The 26,564-nt window shown below is 36.9% G+C and overlaps 1 long non-coding RNA gene across 1 annotated transcript in view; it reads right to left on the bottom strand.

The window, feature by feature from the left end:
• LOC113604129 (uncharacterized) overlaps positions 1-24,660 on the bottom strand; it is a 205,185-nt gene extending 180,525 nt beyond the window's left edge. The window contains exons 1-2 of the long non-coding RNA XR_003425970.2: positions 24,510-24,660; positions 23,185-23,308 (exon numbers count right to left, since the gene is read on the bottom strand). This is a non-coding gene — a long non-coding RNA (uncharacterized LOC113604129). The remainder of the gene's footprint in view (positions 1-23,184; positions 23,309-24,509) is intronic.
• Between the last annotated feature and the right edge of the window lie 1,904 nt (positions 24,661-26,564).

Genomic DNA, 26,564 nt, shown 5'->3' with positions numbered 1-26,564 from the left:
GGCTCTGAAAACTACCTTAACCAGTCCTGTACTGAGGGAAGGGAAAGGAAAGAGTTTCAGGCTAGTAAGAATTTTCCCTATGACCCTAATGGAGATGGGCAATACAGGATTTTTATAATACTTGCCTTCCCACTAGGGCTAAAGAGACAGCCCTAATTCCTACAAATGTGGCTTCTTCATCAAGTGGTTCCTGGTTTAGTCTGGACTCCTCGAACTCTTAGAAGAGAACCAAAGGAAAGTCATAAAACAATTTGGGTAGCACATTTCAACTGTTGCCAACAAGGAATTTAGGATAGACTATGTCTTCTGAAACTCCTGAAGTTGGTGGATATGAAGTCCTGCTTCCTATTCCTGTTCTGACTACTGCTTTGCCAGCCCTCTCTCCAGAACTTTGGGAACTTAATGTGTTTGTTGCTACCCAATTTAAGAGAAACAGATTTGTATTTGTAGTTTTAATGTTTATTCTCTTTATTGCTTTTGAATGGTTTATAGGGGAAAAACAGGTATATCTAAATTTACATGGCCATTTTTAAAAGTATATCAACCTTCTGTAACTTCATGGTTTATATATATTTTCTGAAGGTAACATGTAAACCAACTGTCTGCCTTTTAGCTCTGTGTGTGGGAGTTAAGGGGAGGTTAATCCACTTACATTTACTTTTACTGATATATTTAACATTCTTACTTTTTATATTTACCAATATAAATACTGATATATTTAACCTTCATTTCTTTCCTGTCTTCTTGCCTTCTAGTGGCATTTTCTATATTGCATTTTTTCCCTCCACTACTGATTTGAATGTTACTCTATTTTTATTATTAATGGGTATTCTACAAGTAACATGTATATTTAACTTAAGACAAAAATTAATCAGTACCAACCTTCTTTTTAAAAAAATTTTTTTAACGTTTATTTATTTTTGAAACAGAGAGAGACAGAGCATGAACGGGGGAGGGTCAGAGAGAGAGGGAGACACAGAATCTGAAACAGGCTCCAAGCTCTGAGCAGTCAGCACAGAGCCCGACGCGGGGCTTGAACCCATGGACAGTGAGATCGTGACCTGAGCCGAAGTCAGATGCTTAACCAACTGAGCCACCCAGGCATCACCCAACCTTCTTTTTAACATACACTTAACATACAGGGCTTTAACTCCTATAGCACAATTCCTATGTAATACAATTCTTTTGCCCAGAAATAAGTTTTATCTGGTTGTTTACTAACCCCACAAATTAGACATTATTATAGCTGATGATTTGTGGCTAACTCACATGTTTTAAAATGTCTTAGTTTTCATTCCTAATTGCATCTTAGACTTTGTTTAGTCTGAGACAGATTTTTTTCCCTTCTTTCTGTATTATTTCCTCTTAAGAATGTGTACTTGTAATTAACTCTGTGTCTTGCTTGCTTGAAGAAATATTCCTCAATCTTGAGAAATAGTTTGCTATGTATATGATTCTATGTTGATAGTTTTTTCCTAAGCTTTATCTAGATATTACTTTATCATCTTCTGGTTTTTTGCTGATGTTTTTAAGAGACCTGCAGTGAATCAAACTACATTGCATTATAGGTAGGCTGTTTTTCCATGCATTTTGATATCTTCTCTTTACCTTTGGAGTTTTGCAGTTTAATAAATATATCTTGAATTGGATTTATTTTTATTTATCCTTATGCGATTTGAGATGCATTCCAAGCCTGATAATTTATGTCTCCTCAATTTGGGAATAATCAGCCATTATCTCTTCAAACATTATTTCTTTCCACTCTTGCAATTCTACCCTTTGGGGACTCTGATTAGATGTATGTAACCCTTTCACATTCTATTATCTACATGTCCTAACTTGTCTTTTCCATTTCCTCCTCTTTGCTGAATCCTTAATAATTTCTTTAAATCCATCTTGTAGTTTCAATGGTTATATATTTTTTTATTTTTTGAATTTCTGGTTTGTTCTCCAGGTTTGCTTTGCTATTTTAAATCTTATCACTTACTTATTTTTGTGGTTCCTATTTTTATTCCCTTAAACATATATTCATAAATTGTTTTATATTTCTGATCATTACTATGTTTGGATCCTTGAGGGTCTGATTTTGTTATTTATTGTTTCTACCGACACTTGTTCATAGTAGCTTGTTTCCTCTTCTGTTTTGAAATGTTGATTTATTAGATCATTTTTTCTTCTGGCTTTCATCTAAGAAAATAGAGGTGCCTGGGTGGCTCAGTCGGTTGAACGTCCCAACCTCGGCTCAGTCATAATCTCACATTTTGTGGGTTCGAGCCCCATGTCAGGCTCTGTACTGACAGCTCAGAGCCTGGAGCGCTCTTTGGATTCTGTGTCTCCTTCTCTCTCTGCCCTTCCCCCCACCTCAAAAACAAATAAATGTTAAAAATTAAAAAAAAAATAGAAAATAGTGTTGGACAGTAGATGAAGACACATCATTTCAAACCTATCTTTCTCTTGACCTGTGTTTCAAATTTTTCCTTCTGTTTCTCTGTACTTTTTCCCCAGAAATGTCCTTAGGCCTATTTTCCAATTTACTAACACTTTTTTTCAGTTATTTGCTCTCTAAATCACTCATTGTTTATTTTTAATTAAATAATTATTTTTCATTTACAGAAAGTCACCACTGTGCTGCACATATTCCTGTTCTATTTTCACACTGCCCAAGGCTTTCCTTTGTTTCTTTTTTTAAACTCCTTCTACTTCACTTTTAATAAAATACTAGTACATATTTGTTTTGTATATAAATCCATACACTAGAAAGTATTCCTGAAATGTTAAAATCGTTGTTGGTGTGGCAAACTCTACCCTGTAATTATTTAAGAAATCATGAGAAAGAAAAGTTTATAATAACTGAGGAATTGCATCTTCTATTACTATCTTGCTTCTATCCTTTAGTGTTTTGACAAGAGTTACAGCAATTACTTTATAAGAGTGCATATTTTTATCACCAGCCAGATAACGTCCACAACCTTTCACCTTGTTTTTTGACTGCAGAACAGTGGGATATTTAATCTTTCACTAACCACACTGGACCCTGTGGAACAGTACTACCATCATGAATGGACACACCTCTGTCACTATTCCAGTGTCTCTGGTGGCAGTTACTGTGTCAGTGGAGACTGCCTCGGATTCTAACTGCAGCCCCTCATTATCTTTGTGGACATGAGGAATGAAGTCTTTCACTTCAGCCATAGCACAATATGGGGATGCAAATACAGAAAATGTTTCTTTATCTAACTGATAGTTATTCCCCTTTTTTACCTGAAGTTTTAAAAATTATATCTCCCGGTCCAAAAAGCTTGGATCATTTTTGATAATGGAATATGGACAGTTTTCACAACAGGCCTGTTTTACTTTTTAGATGCTCGAGGCTTTGAATTGTTTGTTCATTACCTGTTATATCTTCTTTACTATTGAGGCTTGTTAAATGGCCTCCCTTAAATTTGTATTGGTGCCCCTGGAAATTTAATATTGGCTTGAATTTCAACTATTCCCTTATGGATGTCAGCTATCTTAAAATCCACATCATTTCATTTTAAACTTCAATTTCCATTAATTCTGAACAAATGATCAACTATTTTACCCTCAGGATTGTTTTTGGTAATTAATCACATTGCCACATACGCAAGAGCAGACAAAGCTGGAACCCTTACATTCATTCGACACCAATCAGTGCTGTAGAGATGGAGAGCCTGATAATGTAATCATTGATCGCATGCAGCTATTTGAATTCAAATTTAAACTTAAATTAAATTAAAAATTCAGTTTCTCAGATATTCTAGCCACATTCTGAAAGCTCAGGAACCACACATGGCTGATGGCTACCATGATGGACAATGCAGGTATGGGATATTTTAAGCACCACCAAGAGTTCTACTAGAGAACACTACTGTAGAAGATGAACCATTTTATTCAAGGACTTCAACTGTGACTCTCACAGTGAAAACAAAATCTTTGTAAATAACAGTGTATAGAGCTTTAATCTGTGAGAGCACCAAGTTCCTTTCCACTTATGTGAATGACTTCATCAATTTTATTAGTGGTGTAGGTAGGAACCTCATAGTGCAACATAAAACTTGTACCTCTTATCCCATTTACAGCTACTATAATAAAGTCAGACTTCACGGTGAATTTTCATGTGACCGCACAGAGTGCCAGCAACTGTCCTTTTTTAAAGTAGTGCTGATCCATGAAGAGTTTTAACACATCAACCTTACAATTTATATTTTTAAGTGCAGTCATATCTCAACCATCATACCTTCTGTAGCCATTCAAAATAATGCTTCTAAAAACCTCCTGTAAAATGATATTAAAGGATTCCATTTATATGGAATGACCTCTAGAAACTCTCATTTTGTTATCCTCCATCTTGTTGATAGCTTTATCTCTGGAAATTTTAAATGTTGAGAATTAAAATGAAATAATCTTTCTTTCCAAAGTGCATGTATGACTGAATTTCACAGTCTCTCAGAAAGCAGTAAATAATGTCTTACTTACCTATTTTGTAACACCAATTTCTTTTACTCATTGCTGTATGGCCTACACTATTCAGTGGGTGGAGTTCACTGCCACTTTGATGCTGTGGCAGGAATCCTGAGGCACTACATTTTTTGCAGACACTTCCAGCATAACAATCCGACTTTTTGGTGTTTCTGTATCCGTCAGGTTTAGAGTATGAGAAGACATTTGTCTGTATGTTTACATTATGTTAACACATTCTCCATCAATCATTCCTAATTATATCACTCCAGTAATACCCATTCCAGAAATATCTCATAACAAGAGGGCTACAAAAGCTCCACTGCTTGCCAGGACACCGGGTTCACCAATACCATCTACTGCAAAAAAAAAATTACAAAGGAACTATGTATCATAATACGAGTCATCCGGAAAGAGATGCTTAATTGACCCATCTATTACTTCCTTGTAACCATTTCTTTATCAGAGAAACCAGCCTGTCTTCTCAGAGAGCATGTGGGACTTCCACCTGCTGTGGTAGTTTTCTGTCTATTGTCAACCACCACAATCACAAAGAGAGTGTGAAGATTTTGCTCCACTGATCACGGTGGCCATCACTACAGGGTCGCCTAAAGAAAACTCTTGATTTACTCTGGACTAAGTTCACAGTGGCATTGCTAGAGCTCACCCACACTTTCCACAGCACCTAACCACATCCACAAGTGAGTACAGAAGCCTACTCTGGCAGGTGGAGGACTGGTTCCCAGTGAGCGGAGTCACAAGAAACTCCCTATAATCTATATAAGTATAATGTTTAAGGTCTTTCTAATTGTTCTCATATTTCTGGTTCTTATGGTAAAAATTCTATTTTCAAAATTTGATACTCTCCCTATAATAGTTCTTCTTATGTTGTGTGTAGTTTTTAACTGCAAACATAAAAAGTGTTGTGTGTGTGCATGTGAAAGAGATAGAGAGATCTCATAGAACCTGAATTATGCAAATGTCCATATACCACAGTTTTCATAAATCCTGTACCAGTTTTTATATTAATTTCCTTCTGATTTTGAATCTTCTACTGGGGCCACTCCTGCTTGGCAACTTAAATTGTTAAGTACAAAACGTCACTATCTCCACATTTGGTTTTAATCATAAATTATGTTCAAGTTTGTGCCATATGGGAATTGAGCTGGAACTGTAATCATCAATCAGGAATATGTACTATTCTGAAAAGGAGCAAAATAATGGAAAGTGATAGGAATGAAGAAAGGGAGGGAGGCAGGGAAGAAGGAAGGAAAAAAGGACTCAATGATTTTTCATTGGACAAATATGGCATTACATTAAGATCTACCCTTGTTATGAGGACCATATAATTGAACTGGTTTCCTTTTCTCTGGAAAGAAAAGATCTACTCAATAACAGTCACTGATTTATCCTAAGTAATAGGTACTAGATTTCTCCTGGATACAAGAAAGAGATAGTAGGAGGCTGGTTTTTAGAGATTGTGAGCTTTAGAGAATAAATCAGTCTTCAGTCTCCAACTCACCTTCTTCCCTGGCCTGATCTCTTTTCCCCACACAAGAATGAAAACTCTAGCTCCACCTTCCAAATCCCGTAAGTCATGTCATTATCAACACGTGTTTATTGCTTTGCTTTGATCTCCCCAGCCCCTTTTCATTTTGGCACCTGAAATTTACCTGTCTCCATTGAGTTCAACTGTATATTTTTTTTTTTTTTAGTTTTTAGGTTTTTTTAATATGAATTATTTAAATTTTTTTTGTTTCTTCTCTCCCTTTATTTTTTTATTTTAATTTATTCTAAAGTTAGTTAACATACAGTAAAATCTTGGCTTCAGGAGTAGAATCCAGGGATTCATCACTTACATATGACACCCAGTGCTCATCTCAACAAGTCCCCTCCTTAATGCCCATCGCCCATTTCCTCCAGCCCCATCAACCCTCAGTTTGTTCTCTATATTTACAAATCTCTTATGGTTTGCCTCCCTCTCTGTTTTTATCTTATTTTTCCTACCCTTAGCCCTATGTCAATCTGTTGTGTTTCTCAAATTCCACATGAGTAAAATCATGTGATATCTTTCTCTGACTGACTTATTTTGCTTGGCATAATACCCTTCAGCTCCATCCACATTGTTGCAAATGGCAAGATTTCATTCTTTTCCATTGTTGAGTAGTTTTCCATTGTATATACCACATATTCTTATCCTTGATGAACATGAATGCAAAAATTCTCAACAAGATACTAGCAAATCAAATTCAACAGTGCATTAAAAGAATTATTCATATTCACCATGATCAAGTGGGATTCATTCCTGGGTACAGGGCTGGTTCAAGATTCACAAATCAATCAACATGATTTATCACATTAATAGAAGAAAGGATAAGAACCATATGATCCTGTCAATAGATACAGAAAAAGCATTTGACAAAATGCAACATGCATTCTTAATAAAAACCCTCAAGAAAGTTGAGATTGAAGGAACATACCTTAACATCATAAAAACCATATATGAAAGGCCCACAGCTAATATCATCCTCAATGGGGAAAAACTGATCTTTCCCCCTAAGATCAGGAACACAGCAGGGATGTCCACTCTCACCACGGTTGTTTCACATAGTGTTGGAAGTCCTAACCTCAGCAATCAGACAGCAAAATGAAATAAAAGGCATCCAAATTGTCAAAGAAGAAGTCAAACTTTCACTCTTTGTAGATGACATGATACTCTACATGGAAAACCCAAAAAGACTCCACCAAAAGACTCTATCCGCTAGAACTGATACATGAATTCAGCAAAGTCACAGGATGTAAAAGCAATGTACAGAAAGTGGTCTTATTTCTATACACCTATAATGAAGCAACAGGAAGAGGTATCAGGGAATTGATCCTATTTACAATTTCATCAAAAACCATAAAATACCTAGGAATAAACCTAACCAATGACATAAAAAATTTCTATGCTGAAAACTATAGAAAGCTTATGAAAGAAATTGAAGAAGTCACATAGAAATGGAAAAACATTCCATGTTCATGGATTGCAAGGACAAATATTGTTAAAATATCAATACTACCCAAAGCAATCTACACATTCAATGCGATCCCAATCAAAATAGGACCGGCATTCTCCATAGAGCTAGAACAAACAATCCTAAAATTTGTATGGAACCACAAAAAAAAAAAAACCAATAGTCAAAGTAATGTTGAAAAACAAAACCAAAGCTGGAGGCATCATAATCCTAGACTTTAGCTTGTATTACAAAGCTGCAATCATCAAGACAATGTGGTATTGGTATAAAAAGAGACACAGAGATCAATGAAATAGAACAGAGAACTGAGAAATGGACCCAAAAATACATGGCCAACTAATCCTCCATAAAGCAGGAAAGAGTATCCAATGGAAAAAAGACAGTCTCTTTAGTAAATGGTGCTGGGAGAACTGGACAGCAATATGTAGAAAGAATAAAACTGGACTACTTTCTTACACCATCTACAAAAATAAATCCAAAATGGATGAAAGACCTAAATGTGAAACAGGAAACCATCAAAATCCTATAGGAGAAAACAGGCAAAAACGTTTTTGACCTCAGCCACAGCAACTTCTTACTTGACATGTCTCCAAAGGCAAGAGAAGTAAAAGCAAAAATGAACCGGTACCTCATCAAGATAAAAAGCTTCTTCACAACAAAGGAAACAATCAACAAAACTAAAAGGCAACCAACAGAATTGGAGAAGATATTTGCAAATGACATATCAGACAAAGAGTTAGTATCAAAAATGTGTAAGCAACTTCCCAAACTCAACACCTGAAAAACAATCCAATGAGAAAAAGAGAAGAAGAAATGAGAAGATGCCCAATAGAGACATGAAAAGATGCTCAACATCACTCAACATCAGGGAAGTACAAATCAAAACCACACTGAGATACCACCTCACACCAGTCAGGGTGGCTAAAATTAACAACTCAGGAAACAAGATGTTGGCAAGATGTGGAGAAATGGGAACCCTCTTGCACTGTTGGTGAGAATGCAAACTGGTGCAGCCACTCTGGAAAACAGTGCAGAAGTTCCTCAAAAAATTAAAAAAAGAATTACCTACAATTCAGCCATTACACTGCTTGGAATTTATTCAAAGGATACAGGACTGCTGACTCAAAGGAGCACAAGCACCCCAATGTTTACAGCAGCAATATCAACAATAGCCAAATTATGCAAAGAGCCCAAATATCCATCAACTGATGAACGGATTTTTTTAGTTTTTAAATTGTACTAATAATGTTTCCAAAATTATTCATTACTTACTACATAACTGATTTTGTGTGTGACAAATCTTTTAGCATTGATTATGGATTTACTGACAGAGAACAAAGTTTTCAAGATTCAAAATGTAGACAGTAAAGGGAAAAGGTAAAATCAGTTAAAAATAAAATCAAGCATTACAAACTGTCATCATTTATAATTCAATTAAATACTCTCTTTGGGGGCTCCTGGGTGGCTTAGTAAGTTAAGCCCCTGACTCTTGATTTTCGCTGAGGTCGTGATCTCATGGTTGTGGGATCAAGCCCTGCATTAGCCTCTGCCCTGACAGAGCAGGGCCTGTTTAAGATTTTCTCTCCCTCTCTCTCTGCCCCTCCCCTACTAACACACACTTGTGCTTGCATGCTCTCTTCTCTCTCTCAAAATAGATAAATAAACATTACAAAATACTCTCTTTTGTTTATAATAGAGTTCTTTTTAAACTTTAATGAATAAAACTTGTACCATATCAATCATTTTAGGATTATTACCTCTGAGCATGAGATTTGATCTGGATTTCAATTATTTTCAAAGAACCCTCACCAATTAGGCTGCCATTGTCTTATTTTAAGTACTTCTCCAGGTTTTTTACTTTTTTTCATTATTTATCATGTTTCTTTATCATGATGCCTTTTTCAACTATGAATCTTATCAGCCTTTAGTGACTATGATTCACTTTTAAGTGGACCTAATAGTTCTTAATATTGCATCTCTGTTAACTCTGTATTTTAACATTGACCAACCCTCTTATATAAGAAATCCTGAAAGTGAGGGGATGGTGGGAGAAATGTGGGAGCAAGAGGTAACCAAACCTGTCCTCTCAGCACATACATACACCTGCACGGGCACCCATGTGTAGCCAGTCCTAAATAGAAGAACATAAAAGAGAGCTGCTCCCCTCAAATTGTTTTCTTGTCTGATTCACTCAAAGATAAGAAAGAACAATAAAAGCAATAAAAAATTGAAACAAATTTAACACCACAGATAACTATAAATCATCAAATATTTATCTTTCATGTGTCTCCGGGGCTTATGGGGAGACCATCAATAGTTAGTCATACAATCAGAAAATAAATGGGACCCATGAAATTTCTTGAAACTGACTCCAATGTTATGAAATCATGTGTGGTGTGGACAGTTGTAGCAATTATCCACATGGGTCTTCCACTGAAGAAGGTGAGGAACCCTCATGCTGAGATGAAGGGCAAAGTTTTTAATAATTTGGAAAATATTTCCTGAGAGGCCACGCATTTGAATCCACTGTATTTCTGGAAACGAAGCCTTTATATTTAATAATTTCTCGTACATGATCCAACTTATTTCCTTGTTTTCCCACTTATTTCTCTCTCATTTCACTGTTAGGTTGAGGGGGGCTGTTAGAATTATTTTTTAGGGGTGCCTGGGTGGCTCAGTCAGTTAAGCATCTTACTTCGGCTCAGGTCATGATCTCCCGGTCTGCAAGTTCGAGCCCCGCGTCAGGCTCTGTACTGGCAGCTCAGAGCCTGGAGACTGCTTCAGATTCTGTCTCCCTCTCTCTCTGCCCCTCCCTCACTCGTGCTCTGTCTCTATCTCTCAAAAATAAATACAAACATTACCAAAAAAGTTTTAAAATATTTTTAATCATACTTGGGTTCTATTTTCTCAAACTGCATCATTTTGCTTGACTTCTCCCACAGCCTTTACCACTTTACCCCACTCATAAAACCTGGCCTTGTAAGTTGCACTTGCTAAGGGCTTGTAAGGATTGCCGTAAGGGTTGCCATTCTTTCTTAGTTGGGCCCTCTCCTCAGCAGGGGACACAAGAGGCTAGGGAGATAGGTTTGTAAATAGTTACAGTGATAGAGGAGAAGGAAGGGAGTTAGTGTGGTGGGACGCCATGAAAGCACAGCAGAAGAACCTATGTAGTTGTGACTCTTTAGGTCCAATCATAGATTTTCTCATCTCTAATTCAAAATAGGAGCTTTAAACCTATGCCATTTTAATCTTTACCTAAAACTCAAAGGTTTTCTGATTCCTCTCCGCCAGATACTTGCTTCATTGAATACTCATTCTCTGTTGAAATGTTAAACTTCTTTTTCTCCAGTGACTAAAAGAGGAGGGATGGAAGACAGAATGAGTGCAACCAGAATTACTTTTGGAAATATAGTAGAGAGAAGTTGAGTCACCTCCAGATGGTGGCTTCTATTTCCTCCTTAGAAGTTTTCTGCTGAGAGTTGAGAGTGCAAGGGTACAGACAGGTCAGATATTTAAGGAGAGGAGAAAAGGAATAGAATAGTGTGTAGTTGAAGAACAAGCTGACTTGCATACTTGGAATACATTTTCAGCTTAATAATTATAAATTTACAATGAAATCCATATACTTTATTTTGGATTTTTCTTCCAGTACTCTAGCTGTCATCCAAAGGCATAAATAAATAGATAATTGGGTTCATTCTAGTTTGGCATTCTGTCAAACAAGGGGAAGTGAATTTGGGATATTGGCAACAGGAAAATTAAAATGATGAACTGTAGAAATGATGAGGCTAGAAAGGGAAGTGGAGACAGGAGCAATCTGACAGATGGGAAGAAAATATGAGGATAAATGGCCCAGAAATCACAATAGTGTTTAAGTACAATCCCAGTACAATTAAATAAGGAAGTTGGAAATATCAATTGGGATTAAAGAGTGGACTATTTAAATCAGCACTTTTGAAGACAAAGACGCTTTAGGTGAAGAAAAGTTCCATTGCTGTGCATGAAGTGAACATGTAGTAAGATGCAATAGAAGTGAAAATAATCAGAGAAGAAGCATTATCAGTTGGGGTAGGAATACTCCCTACACTCATGGAGTCGGACAAGAACCAGAGCTATGTTAAGGAAATACAAAATACTATGGGAGGCTATGAGATAATCTGTGGGCTTCCTTAACATAGCTTTAATCACTATAAATATCTGGTGCTTCTTTGTCTCCATGAGCATAGAAACTATGTCTACCTTGGTTATCTCCAAGATCTAACACAGTTCCTGGAACACAGAGGCTTAATAAGTATTTACAGATGAGTGAATGCATAAATAAATGATGGAAAAAAGGATGCTGTGAAAGGTGACTGTAGCCACTTTCCAAGATAACTACCAATGAGCTTTGGCTCCTAGTGTTCATATCCTTATGTACTTATGTCCCATATTTTATCGAGGCTGATTCGTGTGACCAGTAGACTATGGTAGAAGAGAAAGTGTGTCCATTCTGAGAGTAGTGTATAAAGCCTATAGCCTCCATCTTGGATTACTTCTGCTGACAGAAGACACATCATGAGCAGCACATGGTGAGAAACTGAAGTTTCCTGCCACATCCATATGAATGAACTTGGAAGCTAATCCAAATGCCACTCAAGTCTTCAAAGACTGGAGTCTCAGCCAACAGTTTGATTACAATCTTGTAAGAGATCCTGAGCCAGAATCTCCCAGCAAAGCCATTCCTAAATTCTTAATCCTCAGAAACTGTGTGAGATAGTTATGTTAGTTTCTTAAAGCTGTTAATTTTTGAAGTATTTTGTTATGCAGCAATACATAGCTAATACAGATGGTAAGCTATTTTCACAGAACATTTCACGATTTGTTCTCCACTCTTACTCCATCCAGATGAAGCGTTCCCCAAACTTCCACCATCCTCGGGCCCCTACTTTTGATTGGTATCATTTTAGGAAGAAGAGTCTTTTCAGCCTGTAGGTGCATGGAATAATCAGGAAAAAACAATTGTTCCCTAGTCTCAGTACATAATTTACATTTCCTCCTATTTGTGCACAGAATCATAAACAATGTCTCCTCTTTTTACTATGTATTATAATAGTTTCAAGAGTCTGGTACTTCTACCTTAGCAATAAAATGTCACATGAGTACAAATTTTATGTTTAAAGACATAAAAGACCACTATGTTATGGCACCATGACTTATTTTCTCATTTTGTGAGATTATATAGGCTGCTACAAAAGGTGTAAAGACTTTTGAAATTTCAATGATTTCCCAACCCACGCTGATTTATTGCCGTATTTGGCATCTTCTTCAGTTCTTCTCAGAAGCAAAAGCAAGTCAGTATAAGCCATAATTGACACAAGCCACAAAATGCACTTTCAGCATAGGATGACTCCACTAAAACTTAGTTTAGTTCATTCCATTTTTAATTCTAAGCAATTTAAGCTTCAATAATAATAAGCCCAAAAATAAATTGAAAATTTTAGGGATAATTAATCAGGTGCAATATAATTCCTGCTCAAGTATTGCTTTTAATTCATCATATTGCTGAAAAAAATGAAGCCTTACACGATAAAACATATTATATTAAGGGTAGTTTAAAAGGTCATTATATTTGTCAGAAAAAGCAGCTAAATGAATTAAAAGGAATGCTGCCTATTTTGCAGATGGCATGTTTATGTTCAATGGATATTTTAGACAATTCCAGAATAAACATTTTAATGAATATCAAATTGACACAGTTAATTGATAATTTCCCAAATAAACTTTGTAAAACAAAATAACAGCTATTTTATAAAAATATAATTTTACCATATGAGGTATCTCATCTGTATAAGATATAGCGACATATAATAACCAAAATTTTAGATAATATCATTTCCTCTACATGTGTGATGAAAGTACAAAATGTTTCTTTGTATCTTAGTTAAGGATAATATATATTAAAAACGTGAACCTATCTTTATGAGACTGAGTGGATATTGAAGGATTATTACGAATTTTTTGCCCAATTTTTCATATCTATCAAAAAATGTTTATACTTATGTAGTGTTATCCTATGTCATAGTAATAAATTATGATTGAGTTTTACATTTGTTATAATAGATGGCATTCAATTCTTTGGTTAGATTTGACTTCTAAGACAGATTACTTTGAAGGACAATTAGCATTGTGAAATTTGCTCTAAAATAACTTCAACATACATTGAAACTTGTTCTTGTTCACCTCCAACACAGGCATGCATCATTATATTTTGCAACTCACTTATCCTGAAGGACAGCTTGAAAACTCAACACATCAGACAGAATGGAGGGCCCGTAATTCCTAATAAGATATCTATTTCCATAATAAAAAAGAGCTTGGGTATATCCAATAACCACTTTTTAAAAATGTGTTAAACATAAGCACAAGAACAGTAGCTGAAGAGGTGTCTCATTTGCTCATGTACTTACACGTTGGCAGTAGAGACTTCAGCGCTTCCACACCATATTTACAGACAGCAAAACTGCGACACACGCATGCATACACAATATAGATTTCCCCTAATGTCCATATGGCTAGTAGTACTCATTAAAATAGAGCTTGCTAGCTCCTTGAGGGCAAGGACAGACCTCTCTTGTGGTTCTTCGTATCTACCTTCTCTCCCCATCCCTAGGGTACGTAGTACAAGGTACAAAACAGGTAATTAATACACATTTTTAGTTGAGTTGACAATGCTCACGCAAACATTTTTTTTAATGTCATAGCTTTTTATCTGCTGCTAGATGTTACTTTGTGTTAACTATGTTACAGATATACTGCAACTGAATTTATTTATGTTCTCAGTGCTAAATATTACTTTAGACATTTTTGTTCTGCCAAAAAACCTCGTGAAGATAGACATAGAATAACTAAACCATTAAGTTAAGAACACTAGTGTTAACAAAGCAAAAAAAAAAAATATTGTTAATGGATTTTAGTCCCATTGGATATACCACTTAGGTAGACACCATTGTGTATTTGGCTGTTCACAAAAAAAGAGCTTTCAATCTCCGGACACACTTGACTGAGACACTACATCCAAGGCTTACACATGAGAAGGGACCAGCCAGTTCACCTCATCAAGTGGTCCACAATTAAGCTGTGTTCTTCTAGCAGGGCTCTGAAAAGCAGCACAGTCCCTGCTTCCTCCCCTTCTTGGTGCTCCCAATCATAAATGCATCCCTATTCATTCAAATTATTTTCATGAACATTACTAAGGAAATTGGCAAAGTTTAATGATTTAAAATAGGAAATTTCAAATTTTTCATAATTGTATAACAATTATAAATTATTTAAATACATATACAGTAACTGTATCTAACTCTATAAATGTCTGTAGATCCCAATTTTCCTTCTCAGGGTCTGCATAGAAGCCAAGTTGAAGTTTTCTTCTCCATTCCTACTCTGTCCAGAGGGAGGATTCCCTAAACTTCCACCATCTTTCCTGTCCCTAATTTTGAGTGGCATAAAGAGTCTGCTCAGCCTGTAAGTATGTGGGAGAAGTCAGGACAAAACAACTGTTGCCTGGTCTTAGAGGGTAACTTACATTTCTCCTAGTTTTTACATCCATACATACCTCTGTCCTCTGCCCAGAAGAGGCCCCTACACAGGCATCTCTTCAGAACAAAATCCTATAGAAGTGAGTATGCCCTTCAGCTCCTAATCTCATATCTATGAATTTATCCTCAGGTATGAAAATTTTAAAGGAGATAACTTTAAACATTCAGAATTATATTCCAACAGTGTTCATAATAGTAACAATTGAAAAGAGTCAATAACTTGCAATGGGGAAATTTTTAATAAAATTGTGATTTAGTCATTTAGTGAAATATCAAGGAAACATTATGGTTATGAACATTAGGTTGTAAAGTATAAAAATCTGCTGCCTGTGATCACTAAGGTATCTGTACAATGAGGAACTTCCAAAACAGCTGCCAGACCCAGAATTATGTCACCTTGGTCTGATTTGCAATGAAAAGTGGGGGGACCACATGCCTACCCACATTCACTTCCAAAGAGGCCTCCCTCAGGTCATCTGATGAGTGTAACTGTAGCTTCAAGGAAGTCTGAGAAATGTAGATTTTTTTTTTAGCTTTCCAGCTTCTGCATGCTACAAGGGGTTGGAATATATGTTGAGGGAGGTAATCCATGGGATTTGTTGCTGCTGTTAGGAAATGAACAGTTGCTTTTATCCAGCATAGTTATATAGGTGGGGAGGAGCCAATGAGGCACAGGTACAGGATCAATGGGCATTTTTCAGGAAGCATAATTTCTAAAACTAGCATATTCAGAAAAAAATTATTATTTAAAAGAAATGTTTAATAATAGAATGTTTGTCAATGACTAAGGTATTCTAAATTCTTGTCAAATGGATGAAATCATAAATGATAGAACTGTCAGCCTAGTGTTGTAGAAAGAGGACTAAGCTGAGGATCAACAGATTCGTGTTTCAGTTCTGGTTTTATTATCCACTAAATAGATTACTTAGTAACTTAGTCATTCAAGTAAATAACTAGTTACTCATACGAGATCTCTGAATAATGCCAGTTTATTGAAATATAGAAGAGATTTCTAAATTCCTTACCAATTCCTCAAAAGTGTTAAATTTCACCATTATTATATCATGATCATCTAATCTATTGACTTCTTATGTAAATTTTAGCTTATTTAGTATTATTTTTGTGAAAAGGAAAAACCACTTGTGCCATATATACCATATGTGCATTGTCACTCTTTTTCTACAATAATGATAATCCTTGGAAAACCAGGTTGTATGAACTTTAGAATATTCCATGTAATTGTCTTCCCCCACCCCCCAAATGTTTATGCTGTGCTGGAATCGCTATGGTATCTTATAATTGCTCATTACTGGGAAACTTATTTTTATTCCTTGGATAAAGAAAGGAACTACTATTTATTGAGCATATGCTTTATCAGACACTGTGTTAGACAGTCCTGAAATGCAATCTAAACTACCTTTGGCTATAGAAAGCATTAAACAATCATACCAGTTGGATTTCCGTGGGATTTTTAAATTTACAAAGGACATTCATAAATTTTATCTCACTGAATCCTCATGAGAACCTTGTAAGATATAAAATTTTTACCAAGGAAGCAAGTGAGCTTCAGGTCAGTAATCTGTTCACGGTCACACAGCAAGGAAATGGCTGAGTCCTGACAGGTCTCTGTGTCTCAGAACCCACATCAGCCTTTTCACTATAATATCTTGTCTACTGCACATGAAGACAAACCTTCATTAACTGACACTACTCTGCTAGAGTTCATTTTTCCCTTTTGCTTTGGTCAGGACGGCTCAATTCCAGCCAAAGCCAGCACTTGCTCCCGTTATGTTTCTTTCCTGATTGGCGGCCTACAAAACGTAGTCATTCCCTTTAACAAAGATTGAAGCTTCACCTTGCTAAGGAAACACCCTAATATGATCAATTTATGGCAACATAGAATTATTTTATTTTATTTTATTTTATTTTATTTTATTTTATTTTATTTTACTTTGATTGAATCAACTACCAGAAATTATAGTTCTAACATATTTAAATCTTTGTAAAAAATGGTATCGTAAAATACTGTCAAGAGGCATGTGCAAGATATATAAGATGAGGAAAACTTTCTTCTACCAACATCACATTTGCAGTAGGCTTGTAAGATCAAAAATGAGGCTGAAAATTAACTCTAGGTCCTAGGCACAGAAGCAATGGAGTTGTCTTTTGGAATATTGTCACTAGCAGTGCCATACCATCAGGGGAAAAAAAATTAAATAAGAAGCCCTTGCACATGAAAATTCATCGATCAACAGTCTAGTTTCCATCATAGAGAAAAATAAACTCACATTTGAAATTGCTTCATAAAAATAGAATAATATAAAATAACAATGACAATGAATAAAAACTATTATTGCTAGAAACAGATCCAGGTCCAGGGTGAGTTCCTTAAATGGAATTAGAGGACACTAAAATGGGAAGTGATGTTACAGAGCTATAAACCATTAATTATGATACTACTTAACCTTATGTCCTAAGAATTTATGATGTATGTACATATATGTTAAAGGGATTAAAACTAGTATTAAAGTTATTTTGAGCCGTTAAATATTTTTAAAAAGTAAGAAGGGAAAAATGACATACTTCAAATACAATAAGTGTAGTCTATTTGATTTGATTGAAGGTATTATACAAGGATTTTTCCTACAAGCCGTAATTCAAAACTTCCACTCTTCAACACACAGAACCATATGTTATGAAATATTCCTAATCAGGTCTTCATTTAGGATGACATACTCATTCTTGGCACCAAATAAATAGCATTTGAAGACCTGCATAAGTTTGTGGGAGTACAAACACAAAGAATCTGTTCCTACTCTTATGTTTAAGACCAAGGACACAAGATAATCAAAAGGTACAGGTGAAAGAAATCCAAACAAAATAACTACCATCAACCGTCTGATTACTCGGAACAACTCTGTAATTTAACTTGGGGAAGAAAGACTTCTTAGGAAATATAATAACCAGGTCAGCATATAATAGGATTTTGAGTGGAATTTTCCCTGTAATCTCAGAATTTTAGCTAAGGTACAAAGCCAAAACTTAAATGCAAAATTCTAAAACAAAACAAAAATTTGAGTGAGACCCTTAACACAACATTTTCTAACAGGCTATAGAAACAGGTCTGCAACCACCACCTAGGGAATGGCAGAAAGCATTAAGTTCTCTAAGAAGGATAGTGTTGTGTTGAGAGGGTTTTCTTTCTTTGTGCTATCCTTCCCCACTCCTGCCAAAGCCAAGTGATTAGAATGGGAGGATGATTCTAAGTGAATTGTTCATAAACATGTGTGGTGTCATCCCAATTAAAGGTATTTAATACAATCAACTGAACATATACTTTTATCCCTACTCATTATCAAAACCCTACTTAAACAAGTTTGCAGAATTTTTAAAGGAATGATATCACAAGAACAAAGAAAACAGGAGAAAAAATACTTGCAAAAGCAGATAAACTGAGAAAAATCAGAATCTGAAAATCAGAATGAAAGTTAATGGATCTACCAGCCCTGAGAGAGCTGGATCCTAAACTGGCAGTGGTGAAGGCCAATAAATAACCCAATTTGCATTGCTCATCCCTGAAAACACTCCAGTAGTTGGAAGCACCAGATGCTTTGGAAGTAGGGGGAAAAGATGGTTTTAAAAACAGCAGATTGGCTGAAAGTCTGTTTAAGAAGAAATTAGAATCTTAGATCCTCTCACTTATTTCATATATTCACATTACCATATATATATATGTATATCAAGATATATTACTATATCTTATAGTATATAAAATCTGTATAGTATATATCTATATAGTATATCTATATAGTATATATATCAGAAGATATATTACTATAGCTTCTCCAACCTGGTAGACAATGGAGGTTTTAGTTTCTGGAGAGGATAAAACACAAGGTAGAATGCAGCATACACAAAACAATTATAGGAAACTACTTTTAAAATGCACTTAGAGACCAAAAAGAGCCCTTGAGAATTAAAAATATGTCAAGGGAAACAGTAAACTCAATATGCATGTTGGAAGCAAGGTAAGATCTCCTAGGAAACAAGATCTCCCAGGGAGGGAGGGAGGGAGGGAGGGAGGGAAGGAAGGAAGGAAGGAAGGAAGGAAGGAAGGAAGGAAGGAAGGAAGGAAAGAAGGAAGGGAAGAAGGGAGGAAGGGAGGGTGGGAGGAAGGAAGGAAAATTTATGGAGTGCCTTAGTTTGTTTCAGCTGCTATAACAGAAATACCATATACTGGAAGGCTTATAAGCAACTTATAAGAAATTTATTTGCTATAATTCTGGAGGCTGGAAAATCCAAGATCAGGGCACTGGCAGATTCAATATCTGCTGAGGACTAGCATCCTGGTTCATAGAACAAGCCCCATGTTGAGTGTAGAGATTACTTAAAAAAAAAAAAGAGTATGAATAGCTTTGGAAGTCTGACATCAATATTGTTGACAGCTGGAAGAAAACAGAGCAATTGCTTCAAAATTCTGAGCAAAAATTATTTTCAGTTCAACTCCCAGACAAAATCAAGACAAGGGTAGAGACGAGGGTAAGAGATGTTTTTAGATAGACAAAATCCTCAAATTTTACCTCCTGCTCATACTTTCCCAGTAGTGGACACTGGAAACGTATCTGGCACAAGCAAGAGGTGACAAGAATCCTCAGGAAGATGGGGCACCTGGGTGGCTCATTTGGTTAAGCGTCCAACTTGGGCTCAGGTCATGATCTCCAGGTTCGTGAGTTCGAGCCCCGCACTGGGCTCTGTGATGACAGCTCAGGGCCTGGAGCCTGTTTCAGATTCTGTGTCTCCCTCTCTCTCTGCCCTCCCCCACTAATGCTCTGCCTCTCTCCTTCAAAAATAAATAAACATTAAAAAAATTTAAAGAACCCTCAGGAAGACAATGGAAGGAGATCTCAGGAGGAATGGTTTGCAGGGACCTAGAGGCAACCAGTCCAGATTGAAGCAGATCAGTTTATGGCTGTGTTTTCTCTGAAAATACTAAAAGTAGAACACCTGTTGTCTCTAAAAGTATTGGGAGAGGATTTCTATTATTTGGCAAATATTTGAGGTGGAAGCATAATGTGTACTCAGAAAATCAAAAAATTAACAGAAAAGACAATTTTAATCCCAAAGATGATGAAAACCATAGTATACTGTGTGAGGATTTACATGTCATAACAATGTAAATTCTTGTTTTAAGATTTGTAAAAATGTTTATTTAGTTATTTTGAGAGAGACCGCGTGTGTGTAGGGGGGAGGAGCAGAGAGAGAGGGAAAGCGAGAACCCCAAACAGGCCCCGCACTGTCAGCCCAGATTCCATGAACCACAAGATCATGACCAGAGCCAATATTAAGAGTCGGGTGCTTAACCGACTGAGATACCTAGGCACCCTAACAATATAAATTCTTAACAGTTGTTAAGACAAAATTATAACATAACCCTCTTGGGAGGTTGGGAGGGAGGAGATTTTATGTATGGTGGGCAAGGATGTAGGTAAAGGATGGATAATTTTTCCATTTGGGGAAGACAACAGATAGAGAAAGATCAAGAAGTAGCAATATAAGCATGTCTTTTAGAGGTATGACTACCAAAAGACATAGCCAAATGAATTAAAGTCGGTTGCCTCTGTAAACGAGGAAACGGTAGAAGGTACTGATGGCAAGAGGCTGCTGTGTTTTTGCAAAGAGCTTTGTAAAACATTTACTCTAGCAATAAATGTATACTTTCAGGAAAAAATGAACTCAAAAGTAAGTAGAAGGCCACTGCTTGTGTGAAGGGAAAGCGCCCCTCGTTCCCCATGTTGACACTACCTGGGCTGCAGCACTGCTAGTCTGTACCTTTACAGGGCTGAGTTGAGGAAAGGGAGCCCAGGCTGAAAGAAGAGGCAGCCACGTGGAGCAACTGGAAGCACTGGCATGGCAAGAACGCAAGGATTGTCCAGTGTATTCGTTTTCTAGCTGTCATAACAGATTACCACGAATTTAGTGCTTTAAGACTAATTTACAGCTTTACATGACAATTTTATAGTTCTGTAGATCAGAAGTCTGACCCAGGTCTCGCTCAACTAAAGTCAAGGTGCCCCTAGGGCTGCCTTCTCTTCTGGAGTCTCTAGAAAATGATGTTTCTTTGCCTCTTCCAGCTTCTAGGGGTCTCCCACATTTCCTGGCTCGTAACCTTCTTCTTCCAGCTTCACAGCCAGTAACAGCGCGTCAAGTCCTCCTCACGTCACACCACTCTGACCTAACCTTCTGCCTCCCTCTTCCACTCTTAAGGCCCTCCATGATTACACTGGATCCCCCCAGGTAATTCAGGAGAATCTCTCATTTAAAGTCAGTTGATTAGAACCTTAATTCTGTCTGCAACCTTGATTTCTCTTTGCCATGTAACATGACACATTCATAGATTCCAGGGATTCGATGTGGAAATCTTTGGAGGACCATCTATTCTTACCATGATTTAACACACCTAGGGACAGAATGGACAATTCAGAAGACATCTGGGCTTCACCCATCTTTCTAGTACTTCACCTGAGACAGATTCCCAATTCCCACTGACGTACCGTAAGGTAACCAGCCAGAAAGTCCCGAGGGGTAGATCAGTGGTTGTGTGCTTTAAGGGGGAAAAGTGGAGACAACTCTAGATGGTGTACAAAAGAAAACTTTGTAGTGGAGAAGCTCAAAAGGACCAACATATTTGCTGAACTATCAAGAGTTAGACCAAATATTCTTCAAAAAGCATAGATAGCGAATCAATGGCAGTCAGAAAAGTGACAAAAACAAAACAAAACAAAAACACAGTAAGAGGAGGACTGTGTCATCACACAGACAAATGGGGAAAGATTTGCCACTTCTCTCTGATCTCTATCCCCAGGCTTAGAGAAGTCAGAACTTTTAGGAGATTTAGGAGGAAGAATCTTGTAAGAAGAAAGTACCACCACCAAGCTACTCGACTCTATCCTTGAAGAAGAAGAGCTTTGAATCCATACAATATTGATGCTGCAGACTTGATTGGAATCTTAATAAACAAAAGTGGCTGGAAAATTTATAGACTCTGACAAAGATTCAGTAAGAGATGGAAAAAGTAATTTATAGCATAGTAACTATCGAGGACAGTTCGGGAACAATTTTTAACTTATATTCTTACCTCTATCAGTCTATATTCTTCAACAACCTGTTACAAGTATATGAAAATCTGGAAAGCCAATTCAATTTGTATGTCACTTAGATTACATTAGCTCTGGGGAATACAATAGAGAGGAACACGATGTCCCTCAAGTGAGCTGAAGGACCATGCTCTTTCCTCAGGCCCTTATTTCCAGCAATGATTCTCTTTAAAACTATATTCTTTAAAATGAAAGAAGTGGGGTCCAAGCTAAAAGCAGTAAAATTATTTTTCATTTTCTAAGCAGCAATAGAAAGACTGGTGCTATTATAAATACAACCAATGAGTTCATGCCTTCATGATATTCAAGTATATAAATGGAAACAACATTTTTCTTTTCAAAGGTAAAAACAAAAGGTAGGAAAAAATCAGGGAAGTGATTTGCTTGTGCAATATAAACTATTTGCTCTGCTGTCATAGTCAGTCTCTTTACCCTTACTTATCTACCTCTTCAACCCACTAAAAAGCCTTCAGAGACGGAGCAACATCTCAAAGACTGATGGAAGGTACAGGGTAACATGTAGTGAGGTGTTTCAACTCTAACAGTGGAAATTCATGTATTTTTCCTCTGAAAGACTGTAGAATAATTATTTTAAGCTTATTTATCTTGAGAGAGAGAGAATGAGAGAGAGAGAGAATCCCAAGCAGGCTCCACACTGTCAGTGAGGAGCCCAATGGGAGCCTGATTAGGAGCCGCATGGGGGCCAGATGCCGGGCTTGAACCCAGGAACCATGAGATCATGACCCAAGCCAAAATCAAGAGTCAGACGCTTAGCTGACTAAGCCATCCAGGCACCTCTAGAATAATTTTTAACATTCAGTACCTAAAATAGCAAAAACATGATCAATCATGCAATCATAACACAGTTCACTCTATCGATTTTCTCTGTTTATTTTATACTTTATATTCTCTCTCTTTTTTTGATTTTTGCTCTGTGTAGGAGACACTTGTATTACTCACTGTTTGTTTCTCTTTTCCTTCTAGGCACACTGGAGAGCCAATGGTTGGAAGTGAAGTGATGTATGTCATGTCTGTATGGAGATATTTAAGTTGACAGTACAAGACACATCAGCACTCTCCTTCCCTGAAATTGTGAAAACACGTGTTGAGAAGAAGCCAAAAGCTCCAAGTGGCCTGGATTGCCAAACAACCACATTCAAGGTGACTATCCCGGAGAGTCACCTGAACCCTAATCTGGCTTCAAGTGAGCAAAAAATAAACTTTTGTCTGGCCAAATCACAGACAGTTTAATTTTTTGTTATTGTCGTTACTGTAGTATAACCTAGCTCATCCTGACTGATATACTCACTATGCATAACCTATTTCTCTATTTTGGTGTTAATTTTAATTTGCACTTATCTTTAGGCATTTCTTCACATTACTAAACATGCTTGATCACCCTGCAAATTTTGATTTGTCAGATATACACATAGACAGAGGAATAGGCATAAATGTGATGAACAACCAGTTTCTTTGGAATATAAAGCTGGCAGGAATCTTGTCAATTCAGCTTGAGCCACAAGTCCTCACTAGGTGACATGGGAAATACTGGGCTACTGCTGCTTGAGATAGATGCTTTCCTAGGACTGACAACGCAAAGTACATTTACGCACTGGAATCAGAGGAATTCCATTTTTCATTCCACTTCCACAACCACAAGTTCTTTGATTCTTAGTAATGCTAAATTCTTGCAGCCTTGGAAAACATCTGCAAAATGGGGGGATGATATATCTAATTTGTGGGGCTTGGACGTAATTAAAGATAATGTAGGCAAGAATATTTGGCATAGAGTTAATAGTCAAGAGGATAAATATTGCTGTAAATATATTATGCTTTCTGATGAGATTTTTGGAAATTTACCAGGTGCTAGGGGCTTCGGGGAAGGAAACAAGGTTCTCAATGGTACCCCTTTGTTCTCTAGTCTCCTTCCCTTCAACTCTCCTGTATTGATTTCCCAAATCTCTGTAGGGATTAGTTCCAAATGTATCTACTTATGTAACTGAAGAGAAACACAGGCCAATATGGCAGTTCGTGCTTATCCACAGGCGATATGCACCAAGACCCCCCGTGGGTGCCTGGATAGTGCTGAACCCTATATATGCTATGCTTTTTCTTATTATAAACATACCTATATAAAACATACCTGTATAAAATAAAGTTTATAAAGTAGGCACAGTAAGAGAAACAAGTAATAATAAAATAGAACATTTACAACAACAGACTATGATAAAAGTTATGTGAATGTGGTTTTGATCTCTTAAAATATCTTATTGTGCTGTACTCACCCTTCATGCGATGATGGGAGATGATAAAATGCCTGGGCGAAACTAAGCGAGGTAATGACGCAGCATTCTGACGTAAACTTAGGCTTCTATTGACGTTCTGCCGATTCGTCAGAAGGAGGACCATCCATCTGCTTCTGGACCGCGGTTGATAGCAGGGAACTGAAACTGCAGAAAGGAAAACTGCAGATAAGGGGGAGTAACCGTATTCTTCTCAGGCTAATAATAATGTTATTTGGGCAAACAGCACATTTGGATTTCTGGAATGGCGTTTACCTCTCACGTCGCACATTGTTTATGTTATTGACATTTGACATGGGACAAGGTTTGTAAAGTATACTATGTATCAGGAAAGCAAAGTAGGATCACATTTCCAACCATCTAAGGCATCAGTCTGAGTTTGGTAAGGGATTACTTGGCATAGAATCTCTTGATTTTCTTCAGGGTGTGGCAGTGTAGGTTAATAATTAAGTATATGGGTTCACGCCCAAGGTCTGTCACTTACGATCGATGTGATTGGACAAGTAATTTTGCCTCAGTTTTTTTTTTTTTTAATGAGACTGGGAAAATGGTAATGTTACACACATCGTTTGCTGAAGTCTTAAACAATTATAAACAGCGCCTTTAGAACAATGCTTGGCACGTAATTGGTGCTATGTTAGTGTGGCTGTAATTACTACTGTGGTACAAGATTTCAGTATAGGTTGATCATTAGTTTTCTAGAACTCTGATTTATATTTATACCAGCTTCTTAATTGTACATTATCTGTTTGAGTTATAGCCTTTCTTATGAGCGTAACGAATCTAGCACATGAGGTGTTCTAGGCCTGTTAGCCTGAATTCTAAGTTCTAAGTCAAGACAAATATGTTATGAGCAGTCTAAGTCTGTTATCAAGGGAGAGGGGATGCCTCCTTAGTCCGAGGGTCTAGGTTAGTGACCAGGAACTGAAAGGGAAACATCAAAGGGGCTCTCTGGAACCTTGTTAGAAGCAGACAAGAGAAGTAGCCAGTAGCATTTGCCTGAGAGATGCCCTTCTTTGATAAATTAGTTCACATATTTAAACATTTATTAATCACAGAATATGTGCCAGGCCCACTGATTAGGTGAAGAAAAAATGGTAGAAACAAGATGGAATTTAAGAGTAAGCTGTGGAACATGACTGATTACACTGGGGGAGTGAGGAACAATGGCCAAGGAGACTTCTCAGGTTTTGTGGACCCTAGAAAATACCATTTGGGGAGGAAGGATGAGTTTTTAGCTTCAGGTGCACAGTATTTACAAGGCTATTAGAGGGACGCCTAGGTGGCTCAGTCAGTTAAGCATTGGACTCTAGACTTTGGCTCAGGTCATGATCTCATGGTTTGTGAGTACATGCCCCATATTGGGCTCCACGCTGGCAGTGCAGAACCTGCCTGGGATTCTCTCTCTCTCTCTCTCTCTCTCTGCCCCACCCCAGCCCTCTCTCTCTCTCTCAAAGTAAATAAATAAACTTACCATTACAAGTCTATTAGAATATGATTTTTTTACCTTTAAAGAGCACTATAAATGGAATGAGGAAGGCAGAAACTTTAGTGGTTTGAGAAAAATTGGAAGGTGAGGAAATGGAGATAATGACTGTGGTCTATTCTTACAAGAAAATTATGAAAGAAGACACACCTGGTACCATAATTATATAATGAGACATGTGGTCAAGAGAAGGATTTTTTTTTACTGGAAAAATATTTTAATAGCTTGGTGAGAAGAATAAATTGGGAGAGAGAGATTCAGAGAAATGATGGAGCATTGACTCCAGAAGACGTGGGGGGTTCAGATTAGGTTTAGCAAAAGAAGGAAAAATCTCATTATCTGGGAATAGAGTAAAGGAAACGTTATTTCTACAAGGGAAGGGAAGAGATTTGTTCTGGGTCCCTTAAATCAAGGGGATGGCAGTTATAGAGATATCATATTTTGGCTAAAAATAAAGATAAACAAAGTGGTTTTTAATGTCAAAAATATAATAGATCAGGGGCACCTGGGTGGCTCAGTTGGTTAAGCGTCCGACTTCAGCTCAGGTCATG

The sequence above is a fragment of the Acinonyx jubatus genome, chromosome A2 (genome assembly GCF_027475565.1).
Source record: "Acinonyx jubatus isolate Ajub_Pintada_27869175 chromosome A2, VMU_Ajub_asm_v1.0, whole genome shotgun sequence".
Lineage (NCBI taxonomy): Eukaryota > Metazoa > Chordata > Mammalia > Carnivora > Felidae > Acinonyx > Acinonyx jubatus.
Note: the sequence above shows the minus strand (reverse complement) of the source record. Positions and strands in the feature narration are given on the sequence as shown.